The 14959-nt window shown below is 36.7% G+C and overlaps 1 non-coding gene across 1 annotated transcript; it reads right to left on the bottom strand.

Annotated features, from left to right (window-relative positions):
* Nucleotides 1-5407: 5407 nt before the first annotated feature.
* LOC127679452 (U6 spliceosomal RNA) lies at nt 5408-5514 on the bottom strand. Its single transcript, XR_007976765.1, has one exon. It is a non-coding gene; the product is annotated as a U6 spliceosomal RNA (small nuclear RNA).
* Nucleotides 5515-14959: the final 9445 nt, after the last annotated feature.

Raw genomic sequence — 14959 nt, forward strand, 5'->3', positions numbered from 1 at the left:
TCTACATACAAAATATGAACATCCTCTGTCTTCTTTCTGACCTATTCTCCACAGGACAATTTTGCTACTACAAGTGGTTCATCTGAGTGCTGTACTTGCTCCTACCTGATGTTGTAAGCTAGCTTCTGTCTTGCTTTACCTTGGTACATATTGCTTATACTGCCTTAATCTTTGAATTTACTGATTGAATTTCTTCACTTATTTTCTCACTCAAAGATGAAAATAAAAGCTTGGTCTTCAAGGTAGGTGAATAGCTGTAATTTAGGTCAGGAGGAAGGTTTACATAACAGTGAAGACAATATGACTTTTATCTATATTAGAGGATACACAGTGTATGCCAAGCTGATGTCTTATGTCTACTACATCCTGGAGCTGAGGAATTACAAGCCATTCATAAAGCCCTATATCCTTCTGTGATAGTTTTATTCATTTACAGTGCAGTAGTGTGAGTGGGAATTTATGCCCATGGATATTAGACTTACATTGGTTATGGATATGTAAAGCTGAGTGAATCCTTACAATCTCTAACATTCATAATTAGAAATTGTGACATAGTAATGAAACAAAAATCAACCATAAAAGCACATCTAATAGAACAATTGGCAAAGACAGTTCTCACTATACAGGTTTCAATTTCAAACTGCAAATTGAAATCTCAAGGAGATAATATATATCTACCGCCAATGTGATGCCATCAAAAGTATCCTCCAAGAGGTTCTAGTCTTCACAGCTGGAAAAATTAGTAAAAAGTAAAGCATAACTGAATGATAAGCAAAACATAAACATCTATACATCTATGAGAATGAATGGAATAGTATTTGAATAGACACATACACCGTAGACTAAATATATTCCCCATATAAGATTAACCAAATAATTCACGTGTTTTTCTACAGTTAAATGGAGAGAACTTATGTCTCCAATCCTGCAGTGTGATCCATATGAAGTGTCGTCCAGAGTGCATGCTAGCCAAAGGAAAGAAACCAAGAACTTCATGGGAAGAGATCAGCTAAATGCCACTAAGCCAGTTGACCAAGATAATGGCACAGAGATAGGTGAGCCAAGCTGGCAGAATGGTAGCACACATCCTTACTCTGATGTGACAAAATGGCACGTTACCACTGTGATTCCTCTCCAAAACCCACAGTGTTGTATTTCTGGGAACAGAGATTCCCTTAGCCGAGGGAAGGATATTCTATACAACACTGAATATCAGACCCATGTTCCATCCAGATTGTCATCAGAAATAAAGGCTGAGAAATTATGAGGCAGACAATCAAATGATATATGATGGATTATTATGTGGAATCCTGAATTGCATTCTGGGATATGAAAGTAAACAACTAGAACAGACCAAATTATGGACTTTAATAGTCATGTATTAATAATGAGTCACCAAAAATGTACCAGATATGTTAAGGGTAATGATAAAAGAAACTGCTTGTGGATATATTTGAAAGTGAATTGTTATCTATCTGTAAGCAATTGATTTATTTTAGTGTTTGCAGGAGAGATAAAACAGATTCCTTAAGTAGTTTTAGGAAGAGTCATTGTCTGTTAATTATTTTAGTATCATACATTCTTTCCTATACTCACAAATAATAGAATCCTGCCTGTGGACATATGGTCAATGACAAGTTTATCTATAATACAAATATACATACAAAATAAACTATAGCAGGAAGGAGGAGTTGGAAAGGGAGGGTCGTTAGGGGATTCCTCAATATTTATTTTGATTGGTTTTTAGTTAAGAGGTTATTTTCATTTACAGTATTATTAATTTAATCTGGTTGGTGTCAGCTTTATAGGAAATGAATGATCTGTTCTTATATCTCAATTGGCATTCTTGCCTCCTGCCCACTTCTCTAAGTCTTCACTTACTTGCCACTTTTTAGTGTGATGAGCTCTCACTTCTTATAAAGTTGATCAAGTAAACACAACACCAGCCTGGCAGAGTAATTTTGACCAGAGAAAGTCCATTATGTGCTCCAGCAGAACTTGGCAGTACAAAAGGAATCAGTTTTTGAGGTAACCTACAGGCAGGCTCACAACCAATAGGAAGCAGAAGCTTCCACTTCCACTTCAGGCTCACTTTTCCAGTGATGGATAGCTCTCATGTGCGTTTTACTCCATTCACTGGTAGCAACCCGTGTTAGGCTACTGGGCTTTCTGCTTGCTTAAGGTAGAAAGTGGGTATGTTTATTGCATTTAATGAGTGGCTAATGCAATCCTGAGTCATGCCTTGGAGTGAAACTTTGGTTAGAATTTCTGAGAAAATCCTTCATCCTGATGGTCTCTTAGGCTGAAACAAACACAAATCTTGGAATTGAAATAGATATGTTTTTGCTATGGTGATAGAAGAACTTGAAAATGTATTCAATGTTTAAAAGGAATATTGTAGCCAACTTTTAACTGTTATCATTCGAGTCCTGAGTCCTGTGGTACCTGAAAGAGCATTGTTTTCTTGCACCCAGAGACTCATACAAAATATTATCCTAATAAGATTATTTTTTTGCCCCACTGTGCAAAACTTTGTAGTGAACTAAATAGAAACACAAAAACATTAGGAATTGTTCATTCAACACAAAGGTTCTGAATCTCCATTTCTTTGTTTTGTTTTGTTTGCTTTGTTTCTGCTTGAAAATGGAGTGAATGAAAATTCTCTTTTACATGTTGCAGGTGCTATCTTCTCTCCACTGGATTAATAGAGTATGTGAGAAGATGGCTAATTTCTCTTTATCATGCATCATTTTTCCTTGCAAATATTTAACTAGAAGTATGAATCCTTCTGGTCTGCATGAGAAAGATGAGTGCCAGAAGCCTGTGGAGGGACACTGCTGGTTCTTGCTGATGCTCAGTAAGTAAAAGTGAATGCTCACAATGTGCCAGGAGCTCTTTATGTCTGAATGAAAGATGTCTCTGCCTATCTATCCACCCATCTACCCATCCATCTATCTTCTGTCATCTCTCTCTCTCTCTCATCTGTTTGTCTGTCTCTGTCATCTATCCACTATCATCTATCGGCTATTTTCTACCATTTATATAATAATCAGTACTATTGAATATTTACCATGGATCAAGCACTGTTTGACATTTTATTGAAGTTGCCATTTTTGATTTTTTTAGGTTTAGATTGCTTGTCAGAAATAGGATTTACATTGAGACACAAGCCATGAGTCAATACTAAAGATATTTATTATTGCCCTTGAGGAAGCAGGACTGTAAGTCCATGGCTAATGAGCCTTGCTTTGCCTAACATTTACCATATGAGGAACATGATTTGTGGGTTTGTTGGGACTTTTTTGTTATTTAATTCCGTAAGAGTGCTACACACAGAGTACTGGGTTTCTCATGAGGTGGTGTAGTTTATTTTCATAAAACTCCTCCAGTTTTTTTTTTTATTTATTCATTCATTTATTATTGGCTATTTTGTTCATTTACATTTCAAATGTTATTCCCCTTCCCAGTTTCAATTCTGAAACCCCCCATTCCACCTCTCTTCCCCCTGCCTCCATGAGGGTGTTCCCCCACCTAACCACTGGCGCCCCACTGTCCTATCATTCACCTGTGCTGGGGCATTGAACCTCCACAGGACCCAGGGCCTCCCCTCCCATTGATGCCAGACAAGGCCGTCCTCTACTACAGATGCAGCTGGAGCCATGGCTCCATCCATGTGTATTCTTTGGTTGGTGGTTTAGTCCCTGGGAGCTCTTGGGGGGGGGTCTGGTTAGTGATATTTTTGTTCTGGCTTGTTGGTTAAGAACACTGACTGCTCTTCCAGAGGTTCTGAGTTCAATTTCCAGATTGTGGCTCACAACCATCTGTAATAGGACCTGATGCCCTCTTCTGGTGTGCCTGGCTTCTTTAAATGTAAGAAAAAGCTAATTATTAGAAAGTCTTGTGCTGGCTGGGCATGGTGGTATACACATTTAAGTTCAAGGCTGGCCTCAAACTCAGAGATCCTATGCTTCTGCCTCCACCTCTAAATGCTGGGATCAAAACTGTATACCCATCAGATTCTGAAAGGTATCTTCAATCTGAGAACGTGGGAAAAATGCTTCCCTGGTGAGGTGGGAAGGCAACTGTCACTAGAAAAGATAGAGAAATGCAGCTTTTCATAGAACAGTTGTAACCTGCTAGGTGGCTCCAGTCAGCGGTGACAATTCCAGCACTGTCAGCCAACGGGAGCATCCGTCATCTCCGAAGTTAGCAATTTTTTTTTTTTTTGTTAAAGTTGCCCTGCTCTTTTTATTTTTTTTCATTTTTTTAATTCGATATATTTTTTATTTACATTTCAAATGATTTCCCGTTTCTAGACCCCCCACTCCCCAAAAGTCCCATCAGCCCCCTTCCCTCCCCATTTTCCCACCCAACCCTTCCAACTTCCCTGTTCTGGTTTTGCCCTATACTGCTTCACTGAGTCTTTCCAGAACAAGGGGCCACTCCTCCGTTCTTCTTGTACCTCATTTGATGTGTGGATTATGTTTTGGGTATTCCAGTTTTCTAGGTTAATATCCGCTTATTAGTGATTGCATACCATGATTCATCTTTTGAGTCTGGGTTACCTCACTTAGTATGATGTTCTCTAGCTCCATCCATTTGCCTAAGAATTTCATGAATTCATTGTTTCTAATGGCTGAATAGTACTCCATTGTGTAGATATACCACATTTTTTGCATCCACTCTTCTGTTGAGGAATACCTGGGTTCTTTCCAGCTTCTGGCAATTATAAATAGGGCTGCTATGAACATAGTGGAACATGTATCCTTATTACATGCTGGGGAATCTTCTGGGTATATGTCCAGGAGTAGTATAGCAGGATCTTCTGGAAGTGAGGTGCCCAGTATTCGGAGGAACCGCCCGACTCCTCCAGTTTTTTAAGGTGGTAAAATGTGCTTACATTCTTTTTTTCGTGCATTTTTTGTTTGATGTATTTTTTATTTACATTTCAAAATCATTTCCCCTTTTCTGCCCCCCCTCCCTGAAAGTCACATAAGCCCCCTTCCCTCCCCATGTTCTCCCACCCACCCCTTCCCACTTCCCTGTTCTGGTTTTGCCCTATACTGCTACACTGAGTCTTTCCAGAACCAGGGGCCACTCCTCTGTTCTTCTTGTACCTAATTTGATGTGTGGATTATGTTTTGGGTATTCCAGTTTTCTAGGCTAATATCCACTTATTAGTGAGTGCATACCATGATTCATTTTTTGAGACTGGGTTACCTCACTTAGTATGATGTGCTCCAGCTCCATCCATTTGCTTAAGAATTTCAGAATTCATTAGAAATAATCGCTAAATAGTACTCCATTGTGTATATATACCACATATTTTACATCCATTCTTCTGTTGAGAGATACCTGGGTTCTTTCCAGCTTCTGACTATTATAAATAGGGCTGCTATGAACATAGAAAAATATGGAATGCTTCACGAATTTGTGTGTCATCCTTGTGCAGGGGCCAAGCTAATCTTCTCTGTATCGTTCCAATTTTAGTATATGTGTTGCCAAAGCGAGCACTGTGCTTACATTCTAATTTACTAATTTTTTTGCCACTTCTGTCTCAGTAACATTTAATAAGCAACCTGGTAGCATTTCCTTCCCGCCAGCTCACCAAGGGTGTATACCTTTGACATTCTCCATCTCCTTACTATGTTCAGGATATTTTGCTCCTCTAAAAGCTATGGCCTTTAATGTCCATGTACTCTGAAGCAGACACTAAGACTGATTGAGTGCCCCAATTCTGAAGTTATTATCTGGTGCCCTGAGGCACAACTGGCTGCCAGGCACTGATACTAACACCTGCACAGGGGTGCCAGGTTGCAGTAATTGGTTTGTGTGCTTCCTGCTTGCTATCCTAATGAGGCTACACAGGCTTCTTGGCTTCATTCATTCACTGACTTTGAGTGAGTTGAGTTCTCAATACCTATAGAGTTGATCAAGCAATTGCCTTAGCTTGGTAGAGGAATTTTGAATAAAACAGGCCATTGTAGGCTGGAACAGAATTCCCCAGTACAAAAAACTAGTGGTGGTTGATAGATCAGCCAGGGAGTCACTAAAATAGGGAGGTTTTGGCTTGAAAACCACTGTAAGTCTCTAACTTGGCTCTTCCAGTGGTTAAGACCTAAGCTCATAGCCCATCAAGGTTCATAGCTCTCACTGCATATTCCATTCAGGGCATCTTCTGGGTCCTTGTTTGAAACTGTCACTGCCATCAATAATACTGTTTTTACAGAAGCTAATGTTTATTCCCCATATACCATATGTATGTAAAGTATAAATCTGAGATTTGTTTTTGTTTTGTTTTGTTTTTGGAGACAGGGTTTCTCTGTGTCATTCTATCTATCCTGAAACTCTCTCTATAGACCAGGTTAGGTTTGAACTCACAGATCTTCCTCATTCTGCCTCCCTAGTGCTGGAAAGAAAGATGTGCACCACCACTATCCATCAAATCTAAGTTGTTTTTTTTTTTTAAAAAAAACTTTCTTGTTCTTTCTTTTTTAAGATTTATTTATTTACTTTATGTATATGAGTATAGAGGGCCCTCACCCACTCAGAGGAGAAGAGAGAATTAGGGAAGTTTTGTGGGAGGGAATGATGGGAGGGGAAAGTCAGCAGAATAGAGTGAGTATGTAAAAAAATATAATTACATAAGAAAATACATAAAATGAATTTAAAAAAAAAGAGTGAGTAGGTATCCCAGTTTATCAGAATGAGTAAGCATCCATTGTATATGAAGGTGAGAAAATTTCATGTGTGGAGAAGAGAATAAATAGAAGAGGAAGCATGTAATAAGTAGAACCTGTAAAACATTAAAAATTCTCTTTAAGAAATACCACTACCCTTCTGGGACCAACTACACTTGCTCTATTTATTGTCTTTTGCTTCTCTTAACTTTCCTGCATTGTTCCCAGTGGAACGCGAGCAAATGTCTTCCTCATCTTGCAACCAAATGATAACTGGCCAAGACATCAATAGATTCAATAGAATTGAACTGGTAATTTTATTTGGTCTCAATATTTCACATCAAAGTGTACTACCTTGGGAAACAAACTTGATCTCCTAACATGTTCTTCATGTTTATTGAAACAGTATATTTTTATATTTTGTGTTCCCTCTTAGTCATGATTTAGATCTACATTATATTTTTGCAGCCAGGGTCCCTACTGTTGGCATCCACTCCCTCAAGATTTTTACTGGCAAAGAATCATATTCATTTCAGTCCATCATTTATTAGGAGTAAAGGGGCTGAGCTCAAAGAGGAAATCCTATTGTAGATTAGGGTGCTTCTAACTTAAGGCCACATTGTGGGTAAGAGGGTAAGTAGGTGAAAGTGTAGAAGTGTGGACAACTGAGGTGTAAACATTTTTTGTTGACAATTTGAAGTGGACAGATTGTATTGGGGTAGCCAATTGTAATATTTTACTCTTTTCAAATGGAAAAGTTATTCAAACCCAACATAGTTCTATGAATGGATCCTGGCATGTGACAGATTTTACTATGCTCTCTATTATTCACCTATGTAAACTATTGTTTTCTACTGACAAAACAATTTTTTGTTTGTCTTAGGAAAAACTACTGTGACAGTTGAAATTGAGGAAGGGGATGGTCATAAATCATCATGTGATACTTTTGTGAAAAGTATAATTACTTATTAATAAAGATAAATATGATAAATGTTGTATTGATAATAGTTGCCATAGAACCATGGTTCTTTCTTTACAACAACGTATTTTAGGAATATATTTATAATCCAGAATAAATTATATTAAATATAAATGTAAGACACACATGGGAGAAGAGGTCATATTGTATTGCTAAATACTAATTTTCAATTATCTGATAACTAATGCTCCAATTTATTAATAGCTCTGTTGGCAGTTCAAATTTAGCAGTATTCTAAAGTGATTCCACAGAAAATATGTTGTTTAAGGCCCGCATTAAAAGAAGTTGAGAACATTTCCTTAGATATGATATAACATGTAATTTATACATAGTGAATGTCCAAGAATGAGATTTCATGCTCAGCAGTTCCATAGAATAGTCATCAGCAGTGAGATGTGGAGTGCATCGTAGGGGGCAGAGAAGAATCTGCTAGGATTTTAGCCACAAATATTGTGAGCTCATCTGCAAGCAGTCAATTTGCTTGATACATAACACTATGTATGGTCCTTGCCCTCTATTGAGAGAGAAACATGCACACATTCTCTCTCTCTCTCTCTCTCTCTCTCTCTCTCTCTCTCTCTCTCTCCTTTCAAAAGCAAACATTGTATGTTTGTACAAAATAAAAGCATACTATCCTGACTATAACTCAGACTATGGAATCCTCTGAAATTGAGAGAGTGTTCTGAATCAGCAGCGGGATTTGGAAATATTTAAAAAAACGTTTTTCTATATTCATCTAATTTACTTCTGTGAAATACCTATTTAATTAGGCCTGTGTAGATGGGGGAAGGAATGGAGGGATGGAGAGAGAGAGAAAGTTGGAGAGGGGGGAATAGAAGGAGGAGGAAGAAGACTATGATGCCAATGATGTCAAAGATAATGACAAAGAAGATGAAGATGAGAAAGATATTACAAAGCAAATATTCTCTATCAAACCATGGCATGCAATGTAATTGGTTCTCTTTAAAGATTAGACAATGAATACTTCTCACTTCAACTGACAAATGAAAAAGCAATGTTGATGTTAAACATACTTAGAAATTTATAGTAAGTACCTTCCTTTGACCAAATGCCTAATTCAAAACAGCAGCCACCCTTATTCCAGTAAACTGAGTACTCTCATGGGTCATTAAGCTAACATTGATGTCAATCCATATGCCTTGGGTAAGCACAGTGCTCAGAGTTTCTGTATGACAGTTCTTTTTTATTCAATCTTTTCTAATACTCTTTGTCTCTCTTAGGGGGATTTAAAATTGTTGGTCTCCTTACACACACCCTTCCAAATTTATGAAGCTTTGCCAATAATGGGGCAAAGTTGTAGTTAATCTGAATCTTTCTGTATGCTGGGTCAGATTTGCCCAAGTAAGATTAGGAAATGTGAATAATTAGAGGGCTGGGGAGGATGTCTCTGTGGATAAAGTTCTACTAAAAAAGAATGAATACCTTTTTGTGATCTTCCGGATTCACAAACAAGTGAGAGGTAGTGAACCTAAAGCCCTAAGGGTAGAAAAAGCTGGCCAGCCAATGTAGCTAAACTGTTAAATCCCAGGTTTGATTAGAGATTATACCTCAAAAAGTAATGTGAAATCTCAGGGTTGTTTTGATTTGCATTTCCTTAATGACTAATGAAGTTGAGCATTTTTTAAGATGCTTCTCCGCCATCCGAAGTTCTTCAGGTGAGAATTCTTTGTTTAACTTTGTACCCCATTTTTTAATAAGGTTGTTTGGTTTTCTGGAGTCTAACTTCTTGAGTTCTTTATATATATTGGATATTAGCCCTCTATCTGATGTAGGATTGGTGAAGATCTTTTCCCAATTTGTTGGTTGCCGAATTGTCTTCTTTATGGTGTCCTTTGCCTTACAGAAACTTTGTAATTTTATAAGGTGAGATTTCACCTTACAAGGAGACAGCAGGTGTTGGAGAGGGTGTGGAGAAAGAGGAACACTCCTCCACTGCTGGTGGGGTTGCAAATTGGTACAACCACTCTGGAAATCAGTCTGGCGGTTTCTCTGAAAACTGGGCACCTCACTTCCAGAAGATCCTGCTATACCACTCCTGGGCATATACCCAGAGGATTCCCCACCATGTAATAAGGATACATGCTCTACTATGTTCATAGCAGCCCTATTTATAATTGCCAGATGCTGGAAAGAACCCAGGTATCCCTCAACAGAAGAGTGGATGCAAAAAATGTGGTATATCTACACAATGGAGTACTATTCAGCCATTAGAAACAATGAATTCATGAAATTCTTAGGCAAATGGATGGAGCTAGAGAACATCATACTAAGTGCGGTAACCCAGACTCAAAAGGTGAATCATGGTATGCACTCACTAATAAGTGGATATTAACCTAGAAAACTGGAATACCCAAAACATAACCCACACATCAAATGAGGTACAAGAAGAAAGGAGGAGTGTCTCCTTGTTCTGGAAAGACTCAGTGAAGCAGTATTCGGCAAAACCAGAACGGGGAAGTGGGAAGGGGTGGATGGGAGGACAGGGGAAGAGAAAGGGGCTTATGGGACTTTCGGGGAGTGGGGGGCTAGAAAAGGGGAAATCATTTGAAATGTAAATAAAAATTATATCGAATAAAAAAAAGAAAAAAAAAGAAAAAAAGTAATGTGAATAGCAGTAGAAGAAAGACAATGACTACACACACACACACACACACACACACACACACACTCAAACCAATATGCCAAAATGTGAGTTGCTATTACTTTGCAACAGCAGTGGCATGGACACAGTGGCCAGCCAACAAAATAAAGCATTATCCCAACATCCATTTTTGTTGGATATATAATGTATTTCATGACCACTTGTTTGCTAACAAAATTAACATCCTATACTATTCAATTTAATTTGTATTGGCAAATCTTTATGTATGCAATACCATCATAGGTTTCGCAGAAAATAGTGCACTATGGAATAAAATCTAATTATGTATAACAAAAGATATGCATGAAATTACTAGACAAATGGATGGAGTTGGAGAACATCATGCTAAGTGAGGTAACCCAGTTTCAAAAGATCAATCATGGTATGCACTCACTAATAAGTAGATATTAGCCTAGAAAATTGGAATACCTAAAACATAATCCACACATCAAATGAGGTACAAGAAGAAAGGAGGAGTGGCCCCTGGTTCTAGAAAGACTCAGTGTAGCAGTATAGGGCAAAACCAGAACAGGGAAGTGGGAAGAGTAGATGGGAGAACAGGGGGAGGAAAGGTGGCTTATGTGACTTTCGGGGAGTGGGGGGACCAGAAAAGGGGAAATGTAAATAAAAATATATCGAATAAAAAAAAGAAAAAAATTTAAAAAAAGGATATGTCATATAAAATTCATAAGGACTTGCTGATAATATACTCATATTAAAATACTCCTCAGATTATTAATAACCATTTATAAATTTAAATTCCCTCTTTTATAAAGATGGAATTGGAGTCAATATGATCCAGGACCTATTTGAGAATATACAGGTTCTTTTTACTGGGAGGACCCCAGCCCAGTTTGCATTTATATCTGGGCACTTGTATTGATGCCATGTTGCTCCCATGGTAGAAAATTCAGTGTCATATAAATAAGAGACATGTGAGATCTAACTACCATGTGAATTAGTGATCTGAGAGTCTGTAAAATGAGAGAACACATGAATTTAACTATGAACTATGTCCATTCTCTAACTTTTCATACTCTCTCCCTCTGGCCTCCACCCTCATGCAGAAGATAAGTTTTTCCAGCCTTCTGTTATGAGCTAAACATAGGACTTCAAAAAGTTGATAGCATATGTACCTCACTGCTACGAACAGGGTTAGGGGAAAAACATTATGATTACCAGAAGAAAGCTTTGTTCCTAGACTGAGTTCAGAATGAATAGTACAAAATAAAATTGAAGAAAAAAATGGATTTCTGACTTGTCAGTTCCATGTGACACAGGAACAACTCGGCTTATTACAGGAAGATAAAGCCTAATAAGTGGAGGTTCTTGGCATTGTAAGTGATGTTCCTATGGAATTTTTCCTATGTGTGAAAATGCTGTCTTCTTAATTCTCTAACAGCAGTCACCCTAAACATGAAGCATTTTAAGACCATAATCCCAAAGCAGTAATTGTTTTGTTACTTCATTTTGCAATCATAACATAAAATATTAATAAATCTTTTAAACTTGAGAGTTTGCAGTATATTTAAAAAACATGTTGTATAGCTTGTAATATTTAGAGACTAAGTCACATTGATAGTTATTTGTCTAATTAACTTGTCACAGATGCCAAAACCCAAAATCTATTTAAGTAGCTGTTTATTATTTATTTATGTAGCTCCCAGAAATAACTATTTGATTTTTCTTTAATAAATTTCAGTGGTTTAAATTAATGGTGCTTTTAAAACACAACCATTAAGACAATTAATGTCATATTTCTGTTTATTTGCTTCCAAAATTATAGGATTGAGTTCCAGGGTAGTTTAATATTTGCTTTTTAGAAGGCTATATAATAGATTGTTTTGAAAGAGTCCACTTTCAGACTCCTGGTTTGATATCCAATATATAAAAGTAAATCCTTAATACTCAAATTAACTATTTAGTAAAAACTCTATGATTAATTTTACATAGCAGTTTCTTAAATCCAGGAAGAGCACAATAAAGCAGAAACTACATATATATATATATGTATGTATAAAATATTAATCTAAAATCAAATTATTTTTGAACAATATTTTACATCTACTAAGGTATGCAAAATTATCTATACTGTACTCTATACTGTATATTAACATCGCAACATTGTCTCTAATTTTATCAAATCCAACCAGGTCAGAAAATTAGTTAGGGCTTTCTCTTTAAGAGTGAAGAGAGACTATGATGCTATAAAGTATAAAAGGAAAATAATGGAAGAGAAAGGGTTAAGCTGGTGTGTGGAGGAATGATAACAGGGCAGAGGAGTTATATAGGAATAGTTAAATAACACCAAAGGCTTTCAAGAAACTCATATGGGAACCTACTACCATAAAAGCTTCCATAGTCTACATATAGCTATCTAGTTTAGCCAGTATCATTCACTGAAGATACTATCATTTACCCAATCTATATTGTTGGCCTCTGTGTCAAAAGGTGTGGACTTGTATATATGCTTTCAATCTCATTCCACTGATCAATGTGCCTGTTTTCATGCAAATATTTGCTGTTTTTATTACAGGTCTGTAGTATATCTTGAAATCTGTGTTGGTGTTACCTTCAGATATTATTTCTTTTTATTTGTTTGGTTCTATTTTGACTACCATGGGCCTTTTGTACTTCTATGAAATTTAAGATTATTTTTCAATTAATGTGAGGAAGAATATTGAAATTTTTATGTAGATTGCATTGAATTTGTTGATTGTATTTGGTACAGTGGCTATACTCACAATGTTGATACTGGAAATCTATCAGCAAAAGGAAATTTTCCAACTGACCAACCCATGAATGTGATGGTGGTTGAGAAGAGGTCCCTGCCCACTAACCAAGGGTCTTTGTGGTGACACAAATCAAGATTAACCATGAAAATGCAAATAATTCAAGGCTGTGATCTGAGATTCCATATTTACAGATGTTATAAGAAGTATCTTGGGAGGGGGAAAGATAGGAGAATGGATGGAGAGAAGAGGACTTATGGGACATATGGGGGTACTGGGAAAGGGGAAAGATTTTAGAATGTAAACAAAGAATATAGAAAATAAATAAAAAAAGAAAAAAAGAAGTATCTTACTTCCATTTTATAATACAATTCTGGTGTAACCATTTGGAAATGAACATTTTAAAATAAATTAGGATGCACAATCTTTGAGAAATTTCAGAATAATATTGAGATATGATCAGAAAATTTTCTCCTGTCTGAAAGTACAATTTAGGTCCTTGTGCAAGATAGCTTGTTTTGATACTGTATCATATGAGATATCTAGAATCACGCCTCATGTGAAAATACAGGATGCTGTCCCCAAGGGCCACGGTGGCTATTTGAGCTTCACTATCTGTCAAGAACCATCTAAGAGAGCCTTAAAACTAGCAGGTGATCTTCCTGAGATGGGTTTGCCTATGGATAAAATCTGCAATGGATTTACTCCTGTGGGCAAGGTTGAGAAAACTTTCATTTTAGTAAAGATTTCTGTTATTAATATAGTTTTCCTGTTATTGTTAAGCTCATATAACAATCACAAGTTATTAGCCCACTCTTTTGAGCAGATCTCTACAGAACAACAAAGATATAATGTCTTGCATTGATGCCATATAGACAAATAAATCATTTCTTAATCTTAATGGTGATCCTATAAGAATCCCTAAAATTATAGTAGTTATTAACTTTGTTTATAATAGGACTGCTATTAACTCTTTTATGATGTCAAAATTGCAATGAGAACTCTCTCAGCCTTCATGTGTCATGAGTTAATTTCTTCTGAGATAGCAAACAGGCATCTACTACTCAGAGCACATTCCAAGAGATTGTAAAACCATTAACCAAAGGTCCTAAAAAGGGAACTAAGGACTTACTATAGGTATAAGGAAAGAAGATAAAATATTGATTGAGTTTATCTATACAAAATTTCACTAATATTTAGTCACAAAAGTTATGTTTTTTAACTCTATGAATCTGTAAAGCTGATGACAGATGTTCTGTTATAAATTTATTTTTTGATTTATGCATATATTATGTGTAAACTTTTTACCATGTGATCATGAATCTGAGGACAAAGAGAGAAGTAACCCTTATCCCCCTTTTCTTAACAAAATCCTTTATATATTTTTTTTATTAACTTTTTTAATTTATTGATATATTTATTTACATTTCAAATGATTTCCCCTTTTCTGGATCCCCACTCCCCGAAAGTACCATCAGTCCCCTTCCCTCCCCCTGTTTTCCCACCCAACCCTTCCCACTTTCCTGTTCTGATTTTGCTCTATACTGCTTCACTGAGTCTTTTCAGAACAAGGGGCCACTCCTCCGTTCTTCTTGTACCTCATTTGATGTGTGGATTATGTTTTGGATATTCCAGTTTTCTAGGTTAATATCCACTTATTAGTGAGTGCATACCATGATTCACCTTTTGAGTCTGGGTTACCTCACTTAGTATGATGTTCTCTAGCTCCATGCATTTGCCTAAGAATTTCATGAATTCATTGTTTCTAATGGCTGAATAGTACTCCATTGTGTAGATATAGCACATTTTTTGCATCCACTCTTCTGTTGAGGGATACCTGGGTTCTTTCCAGCATCTGGCAATTATAAATAGGGCTTCTATGAACATAGTAGAGCATGTATCCTTA

The sequence above is a fragment of the Apodemus sylvaticus genome, chromosome 2 (genome assembly GCF_947179515.1).
Source record: "Apodemus sylvaticus chromosome 2, mApoSyl1.1, whole genome shotgun sequence".
Taxonomy (NCBI): domain Eukaryota; kingdom Metazoa; phylum Chordata; class Mammalia; order Rodentia; family Muridae; genus Apodemus; species Apodemus sylvaticus.